The sequence below is a fragment of the Panthera onca genome, chromosome B3 (genome assembly GCF_046562875.1).
Source record: "Panthera onca isolate mPanOnc1 chromosome B3, mPanOnc1 haplotype 2, whole genome shotgun sequence".
Classification (NCBI taxonomy): domain Eukaryota; kingdom Metazoa; phylum Chordata; class Mammalia; order Carnivora; family Felidae; genus Panthera; species Panthera onca.
In genome coordinates this window covers 32,493,114-32,505,960 of record NC_138344.1, presented here as the reverse complement: position 1 = coordinate 32,505,960, position 12,847 = coordinate 32,493,114, and the positions used below count along the sequence as shown (strand labels likewise).

Sequence of the window (12,847 nt, the reverse complement as noted above, 5' to 3'; positions counted from 1 at the left end):
TACCCAAAGTTATTTGCTAATGTGCCACTGTAAACAACTAAGACCTACTATAAACCTCTCTAAAGTGGTTTTGTATGATTGCTTTGCCCAAAGAAGATCTTTGTACTCATATTTGGAAATGTGAAATTCCTCTGGTATCCCTGGTTTCTTCGTGTTTCCCCCATCCTCTGTTACCTTCCTGCCATTTCTAGGTCTGACAAATGTGCATTATGCAAAATGCCAAGACATCTCAGCAAGAAGCATGTTTTAAAGCAAAGAGAAGCTTCTTCTCAATGCTTGTTAGCTCAAAAACACCGATGCTTCACACCGTGCCTGAAAATAAATTCTAGATGTATTAAAGACCTAATTGTGAAATCAAACTTTAAAACTATTAGGGGAGGGGCGCCTGGGTGGCTCAGTTGGTTAAGCGGCTGACTTTGGCTCAGGTCATGATCTCGCGGTCCGTGAGTTCGAGCCCCGCGTCGGGCTCTGTGCTGACAGCTCAGCCTGGAGCCTGTTTCAGATTCTGTGTCTCCCTCTCTCTGACCCTCCCCTGTTCATGCTCTATCTCTCCCTGTCTCAAAAATAAATAAAAAACGTTTAAAAAAAATAAAGGTTAAAACTATGAGGGGGGACAATAAATAAATATCATGAACCTCCATGAAAATAAGGATCTCTTAAGACACAGGGGCACCTGGATGGCTCAGTTGGTTAAGCATCCGACTCTTGATTTCATCTCAGGTTATGATCTCAAGTTTCATAGGATCAAGCCCCGAATCAAGCTCGGCACTGACAGCATGGAACCTGTTTGGGATTCTCTCTCTCCCTCACTCTCTGCCTCTCCCCCACTCATGCTCTCTCTCTCTCTCTCTCTCAAAATAAATAAAAAGACATAAAAAAATTACAAACTAAAAAGGAAAAAATATCTTTTTGCAAGTAACCTGGCAATTTCTTTTTTTTTTTTTTTTTTTTTTCAACGTTTTTTATTTATTTTTGGGACAGAGAGAGACAGAGCATGAACGGGGGAGGGACAGAGAGAGAGGGAGACACAGAATCGGAAACAGGCTCCAGGCTCCGAGCCATCAGCCCAGAGCCTGACGCGGGGCTCGAACTCACGGACCGCGAGATCGTGACCTGGCTGAAGTCGGACGCTTAACCGACTGCGCCACCCAGGCGCCCCAACCTGGCAATTTCTAATAAAGTTGGGAATGAATGCATTAGGTGACTGAGCAATTCTACTTTTAGGTTTACACCCTAGAGAATAACTTACACATGGTCACATGGAAATATATAAAAGAATAAAGCAAGATTCTTTTGTAATCATAAAACATTTGGAAACCTTTTATGTCATAGCTTAGATTCCCCCCACAAGCAGAAGTAAGACAAAGTCTTGCATGCAAGTGATCCCAGGAAATAGAGATGGGGGATGGGGAAAGTGTAAGGGAGAAGAGGAAAAACCAATCCAAGAGTATTTATCTAGCCAGTCACCACTGTAGAGAACTCTAGTGGGGCTCCATCCTACTAGAGATCTCTTTGGGAACCATATAGAAAGCACTATGGGAATCGTTTGCCCCAGAGATAGAAGATAAGCACATTTATTCATGGGCTTCCAACTACCATTGGTCAAGGATTGCCCTATGGGGTGTTAACTCTCTTGCATTTCTAGGCTGTACACAGGTCACAATGTGTCCTTGAGTAGGATCCCACTGGAGCTCCCAGATTGTCCTTATCTTTTCTATTTTTTTTGAAGATTTTGTTTGTTTACTTATTTATTTTTAATTTACATCCAAGTTAGTTAGCATATAGAGCAATTATGATTTCAGGAGTAGAATCCAGTGATTCATCACCTACATATAACACTCAGTGCTCATCCCAGCAAGTGTCCTCCTTAATGCCCCTCACCCATTTAGCCCATCCCCCCCCCACCAAAAACCCCTCCAGCAACCCTCAGTTTGTTTTCTGTATTTAAGACTCTCTTACGTTTTGTTCCTCTCTGTTTTTGTATTATTTTTGCTTCCCTGCCCTTACGTTCATCTGTTTTTTATCTTAAATTCCACATATGAGTGAAGTCATATATTTGTCTTCCTCTGACTGACTTATTTCATTTAGTATAATACACTCTAGTTCCATCCACGTTGTTGCAAATGGCAAGATTTCATCCTTTTTGATTGCCAAGTAATATTCCATTGTGTGTGTGTGTGTGTGTGTGTGTGTGTGTGTGTGTGTGTGTGTGTGTATAACATCTTCTTTATCCATTTATCAGTTGATGGAAATTTGGGCTATTTCTATACTTGCACTATTGATAGTGCTGTTATAAACATTTGGGTGCATATGCCCCTTCAAAACAGCACTGCTATATCCTTTGGATAAATACCTAGTAGTGCAATTGCTGGGTCATAGGGTAGTTCAATTTTTAATTTTTTGAGGAACCTCCATACTGTTTTCCAAAGTGGCTGCACTAGTTTGCATTCCCACCAGCAGTGCAAAAGAGATCCTCTTTCTCCACATCCTTGCCAACATCTGTCATTGCTTGGATTGTTAATTTTAACCATTCTGACTAGTGTGAGGTGATATCTCAAGGTGGTTTTGATTTGTATTTTCCTGATGATGAGTGATGTTGAGAATTTTTTCATGTGTCGGTTAGCCACCTGGATGTCTTCTTTGGAAAAGTGTCCATTCATGTCTTTTGCCCATTTCTTCACTGGATTATTTGTTTTTTGGGTGTTGAGTTTGATAAGTTCTTTATAGATTTTGGCTAACCCTTTATCTGGTATGTCACTTGCAAATATTTTTTCCCATTCCGCTGGTTGCCTTTTAGTTTTGCTGATTGTTTCCTTTGCTGTGCAGAAGCTTTTTATCTAGATGAGGTCCCAATAGTTCATTTTTGCTTTTGTTTCCCTGGCCTCCAGAGACATGTTGAGTAAGAAGTTGCTGCGGTCTAGGTCAAACAGGTTGTTGACTGCTGTCTCCTCTAGGGTTTTGATGGCTTCTTGTCTCGTATTTAGGTCTTTCTTCTATTTTGAGTTTATTTTTGTGTATGGCGTAAGACAGTGGTCCAGCTTCATTCTTCTGCATGTTGCCATCCAGTTTTCCCAACACCATTTGCTGAAGACACTGACTTTTTTCCACTGGATATTCTTTCTTGCTTTGTCAAAGATTAGTTGGCCATACATTTGCGGGTCCATTTCTGGGTTCTCTATTCTGTTCCACTGATCTATATGTCTGTTTTTGTGCCAGTACCATACTGTCTTGATTACAGCTTTGTAATACATCTCGATGCCTCCAGCTTTGTTTTTTTTTTTTTTTTTTCTTCAAGATTGCTTTGGCTATTTGAGCTCTTTTGTGGTTCCATACAAATTTTAGGATTATTTGTTCCAGCTCTGTGGAAAATGCTGGTTTTATTTTGATAGAGATTGCATAGAATATGTAGATTGCTTTGGTTAGTATCGACATTTTAAGAATATTTGTTCTTCCAAACTATGAGCATGGATTTTTTTTTTCATTTTTTTGTGCCTTCTTCAATTTCTTTCACAAGATTTCTATAGTTTTCAGTGTATAGATTTTTCACCACTTTGGTTAAGTTTATTCCAAGTTATTTTATGGTTTTTGGTGCAACTGTAAATGGGATCAATTCCTTGATTTCTCTTTCTGCTGCTTCTTTATTGGTGTATAGAAATGCAACCGATTTCTGTGCATTGATTTTATATCTTGTGACTTTGCTGAATTCATGGATCAGATCTAGCAGTTTTTTGGTGGAATCTTTTGGGTTCTCCACATAGGGTATCATGTCATCTGTGAAGAGTGAAAGTTTGACTTCCTCCTTGCTGTTTTGGATGCCTTTTATTTCTTTGTGTTGTCTGATTGCTGAAGCTAGGACTTCCAACACTATGTTGAATAATAGTGGTGAGAGTGGACATCCTTGTCGTGTTCCTGACCTTAGGGGGAAAGTTCTCAGTTTTTCTCCATTGAAGATGTTAGTGGTGGGTCTTTTGTATGTGGCTTTTATGATCTTGATATATGGTCCTTCTATCCCTACTTTCTTGAAGGATTTTATCAAGAAAGGATGCTGTATTTTGTCAAATGCTTTCTCTGCATCTATTGAGAGGATCATATGGTTCTATTCTTTGTTTTATTAATGTGATATATCACATTCATTGATTTGCAGATATTTAACCAGACTTGCATCCCAGGTATAAAATCCCACTTGGTCGTGGTGAATAATTCTTTTAATATATTGTTGAATCCTGTTGGCTTGTATCTTGTTGAGAATTTTTGCATCCGTGTTCACCAGGGAAATTGGTCTGTAGTTCTCCTTTTTAGTGGGGTCTTTGTCTGGTTTTAGAATCAAGGTAACGCTGGCCTTGTAGAATACATTTGGAAGTTTTCCTTCCATTTCTAATTTTTTAACAGTCCAAGAGAATAGGTGTTAACTCTTCTTTAAATGTTTGGCAGAATTCCCCTGGAAAGCCATCTGGCCCTGGACTCTTGTTTTTTGGGAGATTTTTTATTATTAATTCAATTTATTTACTGGTTATGGGTCTGTTCACATTTTCTATTTCTTCCTGTTTCAGTTTTGGTAGTTTATATGTTTCTAGGAATTTGTCCATTTCTTCCAGATTGCCTGTTTTATTGGCATATAATTACTCATAATATTCTCTTATTATTGTTTGTATTTCTGCAGTGTTGGTTGTGATCTTTCCTCTTTCATTCTTGATTTTATTTATTTGGGTCCTTTCCTTTTTCTTTTTGATCAAACTGGCTAGGGGTTTATCAATTTTTTAAATTCTTTTAAAGAACCATCTCCTGGTTTCATTGATCTGTTCTACAGTTTTTTTTTTTAGTTGTGATAGCGTTGATTTGTGCTCTAATCTTTATTATTCCCCATGTTTTGCTGGTCTTGGGTTTTATTTGCTGGGGTTTTTTTCTAGCTTTTTAAGGTGTAAGTTTAGGTTGTGTGTCTGAGACCTTTCTTCCTTCTTTTAGGAAGGCCTGGATTGCTATATACTTCCCTCTTATGTCTGCCTTTGCTGCAGAGGTTTTGGACTGTGGTGCTGTCATTTTCATTGGCTTCCATGTACTTTTTACCTTCCTCTTCAATTTCATGGTTGACCCACTCATTCTTTAGTTGGATATTCTTTAATCTCCAAGTATTTGTTGTCTTTCCAAATTTTTCCTTGTGGTTGTTTTCAAGTTTCATAGCGTTGTGGTCTGAAAATCTGCATGGTATGGTCTCAATCTTTTTATATTTGTTGAGGGTTGATTTGTTTCCCAGTATGTGATCTGTTCTGGAGAATGTTCCATGTGCACTCAAGAAGAATGTGTATTCTGCTGCTTTAGGATGAAATGTTCTGAATATATCTTTTAAGTCCATCCGGTCCAGTGTGTCATTCAAAGCCATTGTTTCATTGTTGATTTTCTGTTTAGATGATCTTTCCATTGCTGTAAGTGGGGTGTTGAAGTCTCCTACTATTATGGCATTATTATTAATTAGTCTCTTTATATTTTTAATTAATTGATTTATATATTTGGGTGCTTTACGTTGGGGGTATAAATGTTTACAATTATTAGATCTTCTTGGTGGATAGACCCCTTAAGAGTGATATAATGCCCTTCTTCATCTCTTGTTATAGTCTTTATTTTAAAATCTGGTTTGTCTGATGTAAGTATAGCTACTCCAGATTTCTTTTGGCGTCCATTAGCATGATAGATGTTTCTCCATCCCCTTACTTTCAATCTGAAGGTGTCTTTAGGTCTAAAATGGGTTTCTGGTAAACAGCATATAGTGAGATTTTGTTTTCTTATCCATTCTGATACCCTATGTCTTTTGATTGGAATATTTAGTCCATTGACTTTTAGAGTGAGTAGTGAAAGATAATGAATTTAGTGTCATTGTGTTGCCTGTAGAGCTGGAGTTTCTGGTGGTTTCTCTAGTCCTTCCTAGTCTTTGTTGCTTTTAGTCTTTTTTGTTTTGTTTCATCTTTTCCCCCCTCAGAGAATCCCCCTTAAAATGTCTTGCAGGGCTGGTTTAGTGGTTCTGAATTCCTTTATTTTTTATTTGTCTGGGAAACTCTTTATCTCTCCTATGTTATTTTATTTTTTTAACATTTATTTATTTTTGAGAGGAAGAGAGAAAGAATGCTAGCAGGGGAGGGACAGAGAGAGGGGGAGATACAGAATCTGAAGCAGACTTCAGGCTCTGAGCTGTCAGCACAGAGCCCGATGCAGGGCTCAAACTCACGAACTGCAAGATCATGACCTGAGCTGAAGTCAGATGCTTAACCAACTGAGCTACCCAGTCACCCCTCTCCTTCTATTTTAAACGACAGCCTTGCTGGATAAAGAGTTCTTGGATGCATATTTTCCCAATTCAGCATGTTGAATATATCCTGCCACTCCTTTCTGGCCTGCCAAGTTTCTGTGGATAGGTCTGCTGTGAACCTAATCTGTCTTCTCTTATAGGTTAAGGATTTTTTTCCTTGTTGCTAATAATTCTTTCCTTGTTTGTGTATTGTGTGAATTTGACTATGATATACCTTGATGATGGTCAGGGTTTTTTTTAATCTAATGGGTGTTCTCTGTGCTTCTGGGATTTTGGTATTTGTGTCGTTTACCAGATTAGGAAAGTTTTCCACTATAATTTTCTCACATAAACTTTCTACCCCTTTTTCTCTCTCTTCCGCTTCTGGGACTCCTCTGATTCAGATGTTATTCCTTTTTAATAAGTCACTGAGTTCTCTAAGTCTTGTATCATGCTCTCTTGCCTTAGTTTCTCTCTTTTTTCCTGCTTCATTATTCTCCATAATTTTGTCTTCTATATTGCTGATTTGCTGCGCTGCTTCATCCATCCTTGCCGCCATGACATCCTTTCAAGATTGCATCTTGGTTATAGTATTTTTAATTTTGTCCTGACTAGATTTTACTTCTTTTATCTCCACAGAAAGGGATTCTATGCTTTTTTCAACCCCAGCTAGTATTCTTATTATTGTGGTTCTAAATTCTAGTTCAGACATCTTGCTTGTATCTATGTTGATTAAGCGTCTGGCTATCATTTCCTCCTATTCTTTCTTTTGGGGTGATTTCCTTCATTTTGTCATTTTGGAGAAAGAAAAATAATTATCAAAATAAAAAATTAAAATTAAAGTATTAAAAATAACACAAAAAATCAAATAACGGAAGATAGATACTAGGGGTCTTGGGTCTGGTTGTTGAAAGAAGCTTGATAGAATAGAGAAAAAGGGAAAGAAAAGAAAAAAAGTAAGAAAAAGTTTAAAAAACTTAAAAAATGTATATAATAAAATAGAATAAAATTAAATGGAAAAAGTGAAATAGAATTTAAAAATTTACAAAAAAATACATAGCAAAAAGAATTAAAAAACAAAAAATTTTTTAAAAAGGAAAATAAAAATAACATTTTCTCTTTCTGTATCCAAGAAAAAGAAAAGGAAAAAAAAAAGAAAAAACAATTTAAACAAAAACAGAAAACAAACAAACAAAAAACAACAAAACGAGTAGATGGCTGCAAACAGAATGAAACCCGAATGAAGTTGTGTCCAGTTTCCTCTATAACTCAAACTATGAAGCACTTTATAGCACTAAGCTGGCAGAGAAAATTGTGGTGGACCTCTAGGACATGTGCTTGGAGGGCACAGTTGGGCGGGGTTTGGTGTAAAAGCTCCATTCTCCACTAGGTGGTGCTGTTTAGCTTACTGGGGTGGATCGGTGTGGTGCACGCAAGTGCATGTATGTGCGAGAGAGATGAAAATGGCTTCTCCAGTTTCCTAGTCTCAGGCACAGGAACTCTGCACTCTCACCAACCAGCAATCAAGCACGCTTCCTTTGTCTCAGACTTCTGTCCATTCCCTGCTTCTATACTGTCTGTGTCCAAGCCATCAGCCTTCCAGGTGGCACCTTCCTCCTGAATTTTATCTCAGATGGGGCTGTGTTTCCACACCCCTCACTACAGGGAACCCTGTGGTGTGGACCTGCTCCAGTCCTCTTGGGGAGGGTCTCACTGAGCAATGGCTGGGTGCCAGCTTGCCTCAAAGAATGTTCGTGAAATTGCACAGTGGCATAGGTTCAGAGATTATGGCAAATCACAACACAGCTAGCGCCAGGTTTTGCTGCTTTCTGGTGTCTCAAACGTGGCTGTTCTCCAGGGTCCACAGGGACCTTTTCCTGTGGGGAGGCCATATGGCCTCTACCAAATGCTCTTCAAGCCAGGCAACCACTTCTCCCTGTGTGGCCCACTGACCCCTTGGACATCGCCTCCTGTTCCTGGGGATTCACCCTTTCTCCTCACCAGAGCACCACCAGGTATTGAACTCCAGAATTTCCGACTTTGTGTTCCCCTATTTATAGAGTCTTAATGGTATTGAAACCCTCTCCTTTCTCCCTGTCAATGTTTTTGGGAAACAGATTTCTTGTTCAGTCCCTTGTGTTTCCACTCTTTGTCTTTCTCCCCAGCTACTTTTGGGAGAAGCGCTTTTCCTGAACTCTCCCCCACTTTCTCTGTCCTCTTTCCACAAAAACAGCTCCCTACCCTCTGTGGCTTCTCTCTCCCCCAGTTCACCTCTCTGCACTACATACCTGACAAGTTCTGTGGCTTAAGTTATGTCCTTATCTTTTCTCTTTGTCTTTTTGTCTTACTTTCTGAGATAGTTCCTCAAATTTATTTTCCAACTCTTCTACTTTCTTTTATATTTATCCACCATCATATCTTTTATTTTCTGAGAGTACTCTCTTTTCTGTAATTACTTTTTTTTCATAGCAACCTGTTCTTGTTTTATAGATGCACTAGCTTTTCATGTCTCTGCAGATTTTAATTATTATTTTTCTTCTCCTCCCCCCATGTTACCTTTTTCCCCTAGGGTCATTTATCCTTTCTCAAAATCTCTTTTTTATGGTGGAAATTTTTCTCAAATATCTGATAATATTGTTGGTTTTTATTTAAGCGTGAGGCACTAAGCTGTTTGGAGATGTATAATGGGTTAGGCTTTAGAATTGGTGAACTTTGTCTTATGTTATCAGATGGGAAGTTTGCTTTTCCTGTGAGTGGTCCCCAAAAGCCAGATAAATAGGAATTATTCAGTTCTCCATGAAAGAACACTCTGCCTTGGGAGAGATGCCCTGTGGCTAGATGTTTTACATTTAACTTGTGAGAAGTGGTTCATTTGTAGACATTCAATTAATCCATGTTTTCTGCCCCTTTGGGGACACATGCCATCTCTGCGGGCATGTTGGCTTTCTTCTTCATTATACTATCCTTTTGGTATGCTCCAGGCTGCAAATTCCCTTGTCCTACTCTATCAATTCCCCTTCTTGATGTAATTTTCTCTCTTCAGAAACTTGTTGAACTCTCTCCTCCACTTTGCTTTGAGATCATAGCCTTTTTTCCTCCCAGGTGAGCTGGTAATCTAAATTTCTTAAAATGACAATACATTTGGTCTTTTAGGTTATTCCTTTGTTTAATAATTTCTTGTTATTTTACTATATTGATGTTTCACTTTATAATCTGTGTTTACTTTTCTGGGATATGTATGTATAACTGTGTATGTGGTGTTTTCTTCTGATTATTTGGATGTCTACTACTATTTACAGTCTACTGTTCTTGTAATTGATAATGTTATAATTCTAACATGTAATTAATGTTATGTAATATAATTAATTCTAGCATATAACTAGATTTTTAAAAAATGCAATCTGATAATTCATGTTTTAATAAGTGTGTATAATGTATTTACATTTTTGTGAATATGTGCATATCTGAATTTTTAATACCAGTTTATGCAGATTTCTGTTTACCATTTTTTCTTTATTCTTTCTTTCTGTTGATAGATTTTTCTTATCCCAATTCTCATGTTTTAGTGTACTTCTTTGAAAGCTATAGATTGTACTTCTATTTCTTCGTAGTTTCTCTAATTTTTTGAACATATACACAATTTCTTTTTTTTTAATTTTTTTTTCAACGTTTTTAATTTATTTTTGGGACAGAGAGAGACAGAGCATGAACGGGGGAGGGGCAGAGAGAGAGGGAGACACAGAATCGGAAACAGGCTCCAGGCTCCGAGCCATCAGCCCAGAGCCTGACGTGGGGCTCGAACTCACGGACCAAGAGATCGTGACCTGGCTGAAGTCGGACGCTTAACCGACTGCGCCACCCAGGCGCCCCGAACATATACACAATTTCTTACCTTCTAACAAAACTAATGTTCTTAAATATTTCAGTTCTACCTTTGGACATTTTCATAATTTAACTACTCTTCAAATACTTCTCATTCTTCATTTTATTATACTTCTTTAGAATTTCGCTTTTATATTTTTACACAAAAAGTATTTTTTTACACTCAATAGTTAAATTTCTCTACATTTTAATCAAGTTTCTGTGCTATCATTAAACGCATCCTCTAATAATTATTTCAATGAGTGTCTGGCAGTACTCTCTTAGTTGTTCTTATATTTAAAAATGTTAGGGTGCCTGGGTGGCTCAGCGGGTTAAGCATCTGACTTCGGCTCAGCTCATAATCTCTCAGATCATGAGTTTGAGCCCTGCATCAGGCTCTGTGCTGACAGCTCAGAGCCTGGAGCCTGCTTCAGATTCTGTGTCTCCCTCTCTCTCTGCCCCTCCCCCACTCTCTCTCTCTCTCTCTCTCTCTCTCTCTCTCTGTCTCAAAAATAAACATTAAAAACTGTTTAAAGATTTAAAAATGTATTTATTGCTTACATTGAATATTAAATTAGTGAATACCAAACCATTGTTCATAGGGAAAATACAGGGTTAGGCTCGTGAGAACCTCTGGAAACATTTCATAAACGAATCAACACACAACTTTGCTCAGTGTGTGTTTCTGCTTGATGATCCCTTATTTAATATATATTGTTGACTCATTAGCACAAAATTCATGGCCAACAGCACTATAACTCAGGTCTGAAGGAAATTTATCTAACACATGTATTTTCTACATAAGGCATATCACAGCTTCTTGAGCTTAGGAAGACTAGCCAGCATTTTAGACAGCTTAAAAAAAAGCACAAAAGGCACAAAAAATGCAAAATACATGGCACTAGGCAGACTACAAAAAGGATAATTGTTTACAATATGAAGATTGAAATAAGAAGGCAGAATGTTACCTTGAGTTTGACCTCAGATGGGACCATAAACATCTGATAACTCAAAATGTCCCCCTTACTGCTTATATCTGTGAATGACCACAAAGGGTACATGTGTTGATTTGGGGGTTACAAATAAATTTTTGTGAGTAGGCAAATTCACAAATACAAAATCTGCAAATAATGAAGATTGACCCTATGTATAACACAATGACTTTTCACAAAGTAAAGGCATCCATGTAGCAAGTACCCAAGTCAAGAAACATAACATTTGTAGCTTGTCTTTGGGCTCTTTTCCAAAAGTAACCACTGTCCTTACTTCTAACATCATAGTGTAGTTTACCTATTTTTTCAAATCATTGTAAGCATGAGTTGTGTCCTCTTGTGTCTGGCTTTTTTTGTTCAATATTACATTATTTATCCATGTTGTTGCAGGTTGCAATAATATTGCTCATCTTAAAGCATTTTTATTAGTCTGTTCTGTACAATTAGTTTTGTCAGAAGTGAGTTTATATTCTTATTGTTGCTTTGGTTGGCTTTCCTAGAATTGTATTTCCTCGTGAGTTTTGGATTTTCGATTTTCAAGTTCATTTTCAGTGGGAAGCTTCCTGCTTCCTCATCTCTCCCTTACTTTCTAGTAGTGTAGCAGGTGTACTGGTGCTTTCCCTGAACCTCCCCAGGCCTCAGTCCAGTCTTACAGGCGTGTCTCTGCATACCTTCTCTGCAGCAACATTGGGGACATCCAGTCTCAGAGCCTGCAGGAGCCTTGGCTCAGGTCCTGCTTATGACGCTGTGTCCTTCCATCTGCCTCTATAGGTCCTGATTTTCCTGAAAACAGTTACATTGAGCAGCAGAGTGGCAGCATTCTGGACCCCCTTCAAAGGAGGAGCTCCCCACTCCAGCCCCTAGCTGCATGCAGGGTGCCTGACTCTATGCTGTGCCTTGTGTGGAGCTGTTTCATTCCTGCTTCTCTGCTGGAATCAGTCTCCCACCACCATTGTCTGGGACCAGAGCTGGAGCCCAGCAGGCCCTGGCTTCATCTTTGCTCACCTTTGTGGATTTCTGGTCCCAGAGATGCCTACCTTGTCTTTCATCTCAGCTATCTCTTTTTGGTTGTCTCTTCTTATATTTGACCTGTCACTGCTGTGTCTGGAGGTGGGAGAAGTTGTTGAGGACTGAACTTTACCATGCTCTCTGGAAGTCTGTATTGCTTTGTTTTTATCAGCAGAGCATTTTTATTCTTTTATTCTGAAATAAATAAAGCACTGTTCAGGAGTCCTCATCCAGGTGGAAACAACCCAAATGTCCATCAGCCAATGAGGGATAAACAAAATGATATATATCTATACAATATAATATCAGCCAACCATCAAAAAGAGTGAAGTACCAGGGCACCTGGGTGGCTCAGTCGGTTAAACGTCCGACTTTGGCTCAGGTCATGATCTCGTGGTCCATGAGTTCAAGCCCCGCGTCGGGCTCTGTGCTGACAGCTCAGAGTCCGGAACCTGTTTCAGACTCTGTGTCTCCCTCTCTCTCTCTGCCCCTCCTCTGCTCACACTCTGTCTCTCTCTCAAAAATAAATAAACATTTAAAAAAAGTAAAAAGATTGAAGTACAGCTATGTGCCATAACGTGGGTGAATCTTGAAAAAATTATGCTGATTAAAAAGCCAAACGGGAAAGGCCAAACATTGTATTATTCCATTTATATGAAATATCCACAACAGGCAAATCCATTGAGACAGAAAGCAGATTGGTGGTTTC

General features: G+C 38.6%; 1 protein-coding gene across 1 annotated transcript in view; it reads left to right on the top strand.

Annotated features, from left to right (window-relative positions):
- The window catches only part of REC114 (REC114 meiotic recombination protein), a 173,312-nt gene that overhangs the window by 46,072 nt on the left and 114,393 nt on the right, over positions 1 to 12,847 (top strand). The window lies entirely within an intron of this gene.